Source organism: Mandrillus leucophaeus, unplaced genomic scaffold (genome assembly GCF_000951045.1).
Source record: "Mandrillus leucophaeus isolate KB7577 unplaced genomic scaffold, Mleu.le_1.0 Scaffold157, whole genome shotgun sequence".
Lineage (NCBI taxonomy): Eukaryota > Metazoa > Chordata > Mammalia > Primates > Cercopithecidae > Mandrillus > Mandrillus leucophaeus.
Window position 1 is genome coordinate 263,214 of NW_012101554.1, and position 11,182 is coordinate 274,395.

The window sequence follows — 11,182 nt, forward strand, 5'->3', positions numbered from 1 at the left end:
CCATAAAATCTGAGAACACCAGCCTCGTTGTTCAAAATAGATTTCTACATCTCATTAGTATCAATTTGCTTCTCTCCTGTTTTCTGCAGAACTAATTATCAAGAAAGTGTCCACTTGTGGGCCTACTAATCTCAGCAGAGGGGATCTGGAACTGAGCATGAGGTTCTTTTGTTTTATATATTTGGTATTTTGGATAAATTAGGTTGAGCAAAGGCCTGCTACTTAATCATCAAATTCACAATCTGGCCACCACTTCTACTAGTACCTCACATTCAAAAAAGTTATGAGAATGCAAGGTTATAAAGCCTTTGGTCTTGGATAGAGAGAATGCTGGGAAGTCATAGAGATGAGGTTGTGAAGGTTACAGAAGTGTTCCTTATTTACTGATTTTGCTTGTCCAAAAGATATTTGAAGAGTGCCTAGAGATGTCAGGGTGTTTACATATAAAAGAGAAGAAAGTATGAATTGGTGGCATATCAGATATGGAAGATGTCATGGAGAAGGAAACGTCCTCCCCTCCCCCCACCGTTTTACCCACTTCCCCCTTCATGGTCTTCTTACCCCCCAGAGATACACTAAAAGATCTATCATTCCTGAGCATGAGAATTGAGGAAGGCACAAGAGGAGCCCTTTGGTATGAGCACATACAGGTTAAAAATAAAAGGTAGCAGCTGGTGTTTGGATTTGAACATAGAAAAACCATGTCCACTAGTAAATTATACTCCAACAAATGTCCAGCTCCAACCAAAAAGATTATCCATTCCTCCTACTGAGAAGATACAGTAGACGTTCTCTGAGAATTTAAGAAGAGTTACCTCCTTTTCTCTTTTCATACTGGGGAAGGGGCAAAAAGCTACAGCCATAATGTTCATCATCCACTATAACAAAGCATAGCATGTAAGAGAGCGGGCAGAGATCTGAAGATAAAACTGCTTGATTCAAAATCATCCTTCCAGTTGTGGTTTAGCACCCCCTGGTGGCATTGTCCAGTCCAGTTTACATGTGGGTAAGATTCTAGGTCTTGTAGCTGCCCAGGATTTTAAAAATAGCTACAGCAATACCTGGAGCTTTCTGGTGAGTTGGCAACCCTGTGTTAGACCCAGTTGGAGAGACTGACCTGGAGAATATACTTTCTACTTTCCTGCAACTTCCTAACCCAAGATAATAACTTTAACCTGCCCTGTTTAGATACAGGAACACACTGATATTTCAAGATCCATTTAATTTTTGAGGATTTTTAAATTGTGTATCAAAATTTCTAGCTAGTTTTCTGAATCAGGAGAGAATGCATCTTAACTGTGTCTCGTTTAAGTCTACAAAATGACACTGACATTGATAACCTTGGTAAAGACATGATTGCAAAATTGTTATAACATTTGTGTGACCAGTAAGACACCTGTTATTGAGCAATGTGGAGAAACGGTCAGTTGCTGCCATGCACTTTCCATATTTTTGGAATACTTAACACATAAATGCATTATTAGGAGAATATGTGAAAGGAAGTTTGTACTTTTGAAAGTCAACATAATTCAGTAAAGAGGTGGTGTCTTTGTCAATTTATTTGGAATTTATATCACCTATCATTTCATTATCTGCTTTATATAAATAGTTATACCCAGAGAACAAAGTAACCAGTTAACCAGAGTCATGCCAGTGAGTCCAAGCCAACTTGGAAGAACAGTGCTATAATATTGCCATCTCACTGGATCTTGACCCTGTGGGAATCTCGTTAACTTCGGTGAGGAATAGTCCATACTCATTTCCTTTTCATATTATCATGTATTGCTTCCCCCATTATTATAATTGACTGATTTGCATAGCACAGTAGTGGCTGAAATATCAGAAAATGTTTTCTCTTTGTTGATGAAAGTATGTATTGCATAACCTTATATCTTTTTTCTTTTAAAATGTTTGTTGTGAAGTAATACATACAAAAGTATATTGTGTATGTATGGTTTAAAAAATAACATGACCACACATGTACTCAACCTTCAGCTTAAGAACTAGAACATTCTCAGCTGCCTAGAATCCCCCATTTGTTCTCCCTCCATAGATTATATAAGGTAAACATTCTTCTGGATTTTTTGTTAATAATTCCCTATGTTTTTATTTGTGACTCTACCGTCTATGTGTGTATTCCTAATAATATATTGTTTAGATTTACTTGTTTTTGAACTTTTATGTAAATGGAATCATGCTGTATGTATTCTTCTGTGACCTCTTTTTTCTGACATTGTTTTTGAGATTCCTATCCATGTTTATGCATGTAACTGTATTTCATGTTTTCATGGCTGTATGATATTTGATTGTATGACTGTTTCACAATTTATTTATCCATTCTTCTATTTATGGAGATTTCGGTTGTTTTCAGCATTTTGCAATTACAAACCATGCTGCTATGAACATTCTGCCCAATTACAATGTAAGCTGTGTGCGGGCAGAAGTTTTGTCTGTTCTGTACTCTACCATATTCCCAATGTCTAGAACAATGTCTGGCACCAGGTAGATGCTCAATAAATATCTGAGGAATGAATGACTTCTTGTATTGTCTCCTGGTGCACTTTTACAGCAGTTGCTCTAGGACAGTTGTTGTCAAAGTGTGGTTCAGGGACCCCTGGGGGTCCCTGAGACCTTTTTGGGAGGGGTCTATGAGGACAAAACTGTTTTCGTAATACTACTAAGGCAATATTTGTTCATTTCATTCTCATTTTTTCACAATTTTCCAGATGTATGATAACATCATCACTCTGGCAGCTAATCAAGTATACTTGTATATTTTTGTTTTTAAAAGTCTGAGTTTTAATTTCTAATATGGTAAATATTGATAGATATAACCCACATGAACAACAGCTCTTTGAGGCCATCAATAGTTTTTAAGGTTAGAAAGAGGTTCTGAAACCAAAACTTTGAGAACTGCTGGTCTAAGGAGTGGGTTTTACTTGGTAATTGTTTTCTAAAGCATTTGTACCAACTTACACTCCCACTGGCAGTGGTTGAGAGTTCCCATGGCTTCACATCTTGGCAAACACTTGGTCTTGACTGTCTTTGTATGTGCCAACTGGATGGCTATTATGTGGTTTCTTACCGTGGGTTTAATTTGCATTTCCCTGATTACTAATGAAATTGAGTGTTTCTTCATATATGGGTCCGTCATGATTCCTCTTCTGTGAAATATTCATGTCTTTTGCCCATTTTTCTGTTAGGTTGTCTGTCTTTTTTTCATTGATTCATATGATGGATACCAATCCTTTGTCAGTTAAATATATTGCATATATCTTCTCTCAGTGTGTGTATTGTCTTTGTAATTGTAAAGAATCTGTTGATCCACTTGGAGAAAACTGACATCTTTCAATAATGAGTCTTTCCAGCCAAAACCATTTTGTAGCTTTCCATTTATTAGGTCTTCTTTAATGTCTCAATAAACTTTAAAAATGTTCTACATAAAGGCCTTTACATCTTATATTAGATTTCATCCTAGTGGTTTTATAGTTTTTAATGCTGTAGTTAAACTGAGTTTTTATCTTTTTAAAATTTGTTTTTATCTTAAAATTTTTCTCATTATTTTTATTGACTTTGTTAATTTCATTCAAAGTATATAACAGTATTTCTATATAATCAGCAATAACCAGAATGGAAAGTATAATTTTAAAAATTCAGTTTGGCCGGGCGCGGTGGCTCACACCTGTAATCCCAGCACTTTGGGAGGCCAAGGCGGGTGGATCACGAGGTCAGGAGATTGAGACCATCCTGGCTAACACAGTGAAACCCCGTCTCTACTAAAAATGCAAAAAATTAGCCAGGCGTGGTGGCATGCGCCTGTAGTCCCAGTTACTCGGGAGGCTGAGGCAGGAGAATGATGTGAACCTGGGAGGCAGAGCTTGCAGTGAGCTGAGATCGCACCACTGGACTCCAGCCTGGGCGACAGAGTGAGACTCTGTCTCAAAAAAAAAAAAAAAAAAAAAAAATTCAGTTTACCTATTATGGATGGTAACTGAATTTTACTGAATTACTGAATTTTTAAAATTGTACTTTCCATTCTGATTGTTGCTGATTTTTAAAATTCAGTTTAATTAAATTTAGTTTACCTGTTTCCATCTCGTAACAGGTAAAATTGCACCTGTTAAAATTATACTTTCCATTGTGATTATTGCTGATTATATAGAAATAATGTTGATATGTATTGATTTTAGATCCAACAACTATGCTAAACTTTTATTAGTTCTAACAATGTATCTAGATGTCCTTTGAGTTTTTTAATTAACATTTGCAAATAATGGCAATTTTTGTCCTTTCTGATCCTTACAACTTTTTAAAAATTTCTTCTTATATTTCTGTGCTAGCTAGCACCTACAGAACAATGTTGAAGAGAACTGATAGTGAACATCTTTGTCTTAACCCTGATTGAAAGATTTTTTTTTTTTTTAACATTTCACTGTTTAGTTTTTTGTTTGTTTGGTTGGGTTTTTTTTTTTTTTTTGGTAAATGGTCTTTATTAGTTTAAGGAAGTTTTTGTTTTTTGGTTTGCTTTTTGTTTCTGTTACCCAGGCTGGAGTACATGGCATGATCACAGCTCACTGCAGCCTTGATCTGCTGGGCTCAAGTGATCCTCCTGCCTCAGTATCCCAAGTAGCTGGGACTACAGGCATGTGCCATCATGCCCAGCTTATGTTTAAATTTTTTTGTAAAGATGAGGTCTCATTATGTTGCTCAGGCTGGTCTCCAGTTCCTGGGTTCAAGCAATCCTCCTGCCGCAGCCTTCCAAAGTGCTAAGATGGCCAGTGCTCTGCTGCACTAGATCTTCTTTATCTAGTTTGCTAATAGTTGTATTATGAATGGATATTGAATTTTATTCAAGGCTTTTTCCTGTCTCTCCTTTAATCTGTTAATGTATAAATTATGGTAACGGACTTTTTAATATTAAACCAACCTTTAATTCCAATTATAAACCCAACTTGGTCATGGTGTGTGTTTTAATACATTGCTGGACTCAATTTGCCAATATTTTATTTAGCTTTGGTTCTATAGGCCAGGCGCAGTGGCTGACGCCTGTAATCCCAGCACTTTGGGAGGCCGAGGCGGGCAGATCACTTGAGGTCAGGAGTTCGACACCAGCCTGGCCATGGTGAAACCCCATCTCTACTAAAAATACAAAACAGCTGGGCATGGTGGTGTGCGCCTGTAGTCTCAGCTATTCAGGAGGCTAAGGCACCAGAATCACTTGAGACCGGGAGGCGGAGATTGCAGTGAGCCCAGATCACACCATTGCACTCCAGCCTGGGCGACTGAGCAACATGATATCTCAAAAATGAATAAATAAAAACAAATAGTTTTGCTCCTAAGTTCATGAGTAAAATCAGTCTATAATACTTTCATGTCCTATCATTGTCTGATTTTGGTATCAAAATTATACTAGCCTCATGAAATGGTGAGTTTTTCAATTTTCTGGAAGTGTTTAAGATCAGAACAGTCTTTAAAACCATTTGGTCATTAATGGAAGATTTGTATTCAATGTCTTTAAAGGTTATAAGAGCCTTAGGATTTTATATTATTCTTGTCAGGTTTTGTTTTTTTTTTTTGAGATGGAGTCTCCCTCTGTCACCCAGGCTGGAGTGCAGTGGCGTTATCTCAGCTCACTGCAAGCTCCGCCTCCTGGGTTCATGCCATTCTCCTGCCTCAGCCTCCCGAGTAGCCGGGACTACAGGCACCCACCACCACACCCCACTAATCTTTTGTATTTTTAGTAGAGACGGAGTTTCACTGTGTAAGCTAGGATGGTCTCAAAATCTCCTAACCTTGTGATCCACCTGCCTTGGCCTCCCAAAGTGCGGGGATTACAGGCGTGAGTCACCATGCCTGACCTCTTGTCAGTTTTACTATTTTTTATAGGGATTTATCTATTTCATCTTAGTTTAAGATTTTTCCTATATGAAGCTGTCTGTATTATTCTTGTATCATTTTAGTCTCCATAGCATCTGTTAGTTGACCCCATTTCATTCCTGTTTATTTGTGCTTTCTCATTTTTCTTGATTAATCCTTCAAGAGGTTTAAATGTTTAACACATTAGTTTCTTTAAAAGTATATTTCCAAATGTCAGGGATAGGTTATAGTAGGTTGTCTAAATCTGTATTTCTTTTTTTTTTTTTTTAAGACACAGGGTCTCACTGTCACCCAGGCTAGAGTACAGTGGTACAATCATAGCTCAGTGCAGCCTTGAACTCCTGGGTCATGATCCCCCTGCCTCACCCTCGTCCTGAGTAACTAGGACTATAGGCAGCGCCACCACACCCAGCTTTTTTTTTTTTTTTTTTTTTTTTTTTTTTTGAGAGATGTCTTGCTATGTTGCCCAAGCTGGTTTCAAACTCCTGGGCTCAAGCTGTCATTCCATCTTGAACTCCCAAAGTGTTAGGATTACAGGTGTGAACCACTGTGCCTAACCTTAATCTATATTTCTAATATCATTTGCCAGAGAACATGATCTCTAAGAGTTTGGTTTTGTGAAACAGACTAGTTTATGTCCTATCATGTAGTCAGTTTCATGAATATTCCATGTGTATTGGTAAAGAATGTGTATTACCTAATAGTTGAGTATTATGTTCTGTAAGTCTCAGATTAAACTTGTTAGTTGTGTTGGGTACAACTTTATTGATTTAATTTGTACCTGATTTATTTACTGGAATCTAAGATTTCATTATAATGGATCTTATAATTTCTCTTAAAGTTGTACTTGCTTTTTCATTGGCTTTATTACTAAGTGCATACTAATTTAGAATTGTTCTATTTCCCTAGTAAAGTGAGCCTTTTAAAATTGTTTAGTGGTTCTGTCTCTATGACTGCATGTTGCCTTCATCTTCTTTGTTGTCAGTACTTACGATAACGATGTTTTGGTTAGTCTTTGTCTGGTACGTCTTAGATTTTTCTTTGGCATTTAAGTTCAAGTTTACAGGAGACATACCTAAAAGATAAAGCCAAAGAAAACCTGCCTTTTTAACTGCATAGTCTAGTCCATTTATACTTATTGTGATCACAAATATCATTATATTTATTTCTAGGTTTTTGTCATAAATTATGTCACAGATTTTTGTATCCACTCCTGCCTTCTTGCCTTGTCTTCAAATTTTCTTTTTTCCCATTGTTTTTAGTTTTCAATTATTGTATTTTTTTCTTACAAGTTCTATTTGGTTTACAAATCTCCTTGTTTCTGTGCAATCTTTTGTTCCTTTTTCCATGCTTCTATTTCTCTAAATGTCATTAATTTTTTCCTATGTTAATACCAATATTGAGTCTTTATGGATGCTTCTGTTGTCTGTTATATATTTTTTTACTCACGGTGCCATCCTCCCTTGAGTTTATAGTCTCTGTTGCCCAGGCTGGAGTGCAGTGGTGCAATCTTGGCTCACTGCAACCTCTACCTCCCAGGTTCAAGCAATTCTCCTGCCTCAGCCCCCTGAGCAGCTGGGATTACAGGCACATGCCACCATGCTCGTCTAATTTTTGTATTTTTAGTAGAGATGGGGTTTTGCCATCTTGGCCATGTGGAGTTTGTGGTATCTTAAACTTCTATTCCTTGCCAAATAATTTGAAGCATGGACTGAAATTGAGATCTTTGAGAGAACTTTGCTCTGCCAGACATCCAGAAGCAACCAACCTGAGACGACTTTTCAATTATCAACTGACATTTCAGCTGAGGAACAGCCTGTCGTTATGAATTTGAGGTTAGGGGTAATTTATACCCCTTCATCCAGCACCAAAATTGAGGCAGACAAGCCTGCTTGCTACCTATTTCTCCCTGGTGGCTGTAATAAGACTTCTACCTAGGTAAGCATTCAGCTTTATGGCCAGGCCCCGCTCTCCTGCTAGGTCACGAACTCCAGAGTCCAAAAGAACTCTTGGAGCAAAAGCAGGCTTTGGTGCTAGCTTACCTCACAGGTTATTTTTGCTTCATTTTTGGAGTTCTGCAAATTCCTTGCTTTCATGATACACTTTAAAAATGCATTATTCAATTAATTTGCTGATAGTTCACATTATTTTATGTTATAAAGCATTTGGGGGTTTTTAAGTGGGAGTTGTTAGGGTATCTAGGCTGTCTTACTCTTGGAACTGAAGTCTAGATTAACAGTTTGTCCTTTATGTGAGTAGAATACATGGTACTTTGTAGTAGTCTATACAGAATTACAAGATGTCTGGTTCTCTCTGTACAGCTCTGTAGTAAGATAGCACTTTTACAGTGTGGAGACTACTACTTGCAAGGTTGGGAATGTGCAGAAAGAAACCATTTTTTAAAGATAAGAGTCTTCCTCCAAAGTAAGGAACAGCTCTGCCATTTCCTTAAATGTCCCAAGCATTGTGTTCTTTGATTAACGATTGCTTTGATCTGAAAAAAGAATTCGGATTTGGTTTCTTGTAAAACTAATATTGGGGGATTATATACGCATGAATGAGCCTCCTTGGCATACCTGTCCTGGCTGAAAGGCACTTTCTGTTATGACTTGTCCTTGCCCAGTAACTTGTTTTCAACAACTGCCTAGTGTTCAAAGTTCAGAAATATCTTTCATTCAGATGTACTCTGAAATTTAGCCCTGGAAAACAGTTGGAAAAGTATGCCACAAACCTGTTACTGCTTGCTTTTAGAGGACAATCAAAGAAAGATCTAAATTATACCTTAAAGAGGCAAAATTTTATGCCATGGATCAGAATTTTATAATCTCAGTATATTTTTGTGGAAGAAAAAAGAATTACCTATTAACGTAACTTGCTCCCCTAAAACTAGTACATGGCCTTTGAGACAGTGCCAGTGGCCAGGCGCAGTGGCTCACACCTGTAATCTCAGCACTTAGGGAGGTCAAGGTGGGCGGATTGCCTGAGCTCAGGAGCAGGCGACCAGCCTGGGCAATACAGTGAAACCCTATCTCTACTAAAATACAAAAAATTAGCCGGGCTTAGCAGCGTGCGCCTGTAGTCCCAGCTACTCGGGAGGCTGAGGCAGGAGAATTGCTTGAACCCCAGAGGCGGAGGTTGTGGTGACCTGAGATCACACCACTGCACTCCAGCCTGGGCAACAAAGTGAGACTCCATCTCAAAAAAAAAAAAGTGCCAGCACATATTTTAATGACTTTATTCTTACCTGACACACTTGCTTAAATTAATTTTGGCAAAGGAGTTCTTACAATACATTGCCTTGCACAGGTATCCCTTTAATATGCAGTGGAAAAAGAAACAGTCTCTGGAGTAAGATCAGGGAAAAGGTAACTTTACTATTAGGCAATTGCCTCTCTTTAAAGGCAATGGCCAGAAGCCAGAGAAATGAATCCATGCCAGTGCCATCTGTGGCCCAAGATTTGAAGAGATTATGCCTTATGGTTTCACAAATCCTTAAAATCAGGTACAAAAAGCAGCCGTCTTGAAACAAGTTTCTAAGGGGCAGTACAGCAGCCAGTATAAAAGGCTGTATTACACATCTCCTCAGTTTTGGGTGGTGCTGTTTTCTACATCTGGTGATCAGTACAAAGGTTTTACAAATGTTTGAGGACCTTTTCTGATGAAGTTAAGACCTGAAGAATGAGTGGGACTTAGCTAGGCAGAGGGAAGCCTATGTGTTTAAGGTCATGGCAGGTGGATGGGGGAGGCAAAGAACTTGGCATAAGGAGCCAAGACGAGATCGGGGTGACTGGAGCTTCCCAATCAAGATAGAGCTAAACTTGGTAAAGTAACATTTCTAGCTCTAAAAGAAAACATAAATTAAAACTGAATATTTTTCAGGCAGTGTAGTATAGTTCCTTAAAAAACAAAGTTAGTGTTCCATTTTTTACTCACAAGCATATAGGAGTTTAAGGTCAATAAATACAAATTATTAACTTATGTAAATTAATTTATCAGCTAATTCAGGGAGACCAAAAAGTACATTTAAAATAGACTAGTAAAATAGATTTAACCCAGTATCACTTTTCTTTTAAAGCCCTCTAAGAAGCTGCCTAATTATCACTTATTTGAATGATTTAAAGTGTATTTTATCATATAAAGCAACAAACATCATCTTGTTTAGATTGTTGATAAAATAACAATTTTCCTTAAGAGAAAATATTTTTTTAAAATCTTGCATTGCAAGATTTCATTCTTAGCAAATGGGAGAAACTATTCTTTCCACTTTTCATGCCTAATTTCTACTGCTGTAGAAGTCCTGTTAATTAGGCCCTCATTACTATATTCAATTAGAATTATTAAAGTTAATTGGTATTCCTTTAACTCACTAAGGCAACCCAGAAAACAGGCAATAAGGCATGCTTTTGAAGAAAGGAAAACACTGCACACGTAATACAGTGTAGGAGGGGAAAAAATACAAATAGCTTCAAACACTGTCATGCCAAAGTATGTGACATTAGGAAGGCAGCATTTAAAAAACAATCCTCACCGGACTCGAGGATTTTAAAGCATCTCTATTAGAGTGAGGTAATGAGGATGGATAAATAGAAGCTACCTAAGACAGAAACTACCTAAGTCCCTTTCTTCTACCTGGAACTCACGGAAACTCATTTCTCTCTTAGATACTCAAGAAAGCAATGTTTACAAAATTATAAAAAGCATTTTTATAATAGGTTAACATGGGAGCTTGCATACATAAGTTTCAGAGAAGAAAACATGACATTCAGTTAAATGCAACATGGGCCAAGGAAGACACAGACCCCAGCTCTGACAAGCATAAATTAGGATATTATACACCTGACACATTCAGAATGTCCATTTTCTTTCCCATCAGAGTATGAAGTCCAACAACAATGAAGTCAATACAAACAAAGGTGACCTGATTTTACCTGGTGTAAAGTTTTAGTTAGCAGTACTAGCAAATTACGAAGTTTGGAAATTTGTAGTAGTATATACTAATTTAAAATTTACTCAAATTCCTGGTTTTTTTTTTGGGACAAGAGTCTCGCTGTATCACCCAGGCTGGAGTGCAGTGGCACAATCTTGGCTCACATCAGACTCCACCTCCCAGGTTCAAGGGATAATGCCTCAGCCACCAGAGTAGCTGGGACTACAGGTGTGCACCACCAACCTGCTAATTTTTGTATTTTTTGTAGAGACAGGGGGTTCTCCATGTTGGCCAGGCTGGTCTCAAACTCCTGACCTGAAAGTGATCTGCCTGCCTCAGCCTCCCAAAGTGCTGGGATTATAGGCATGAGCCACCCCG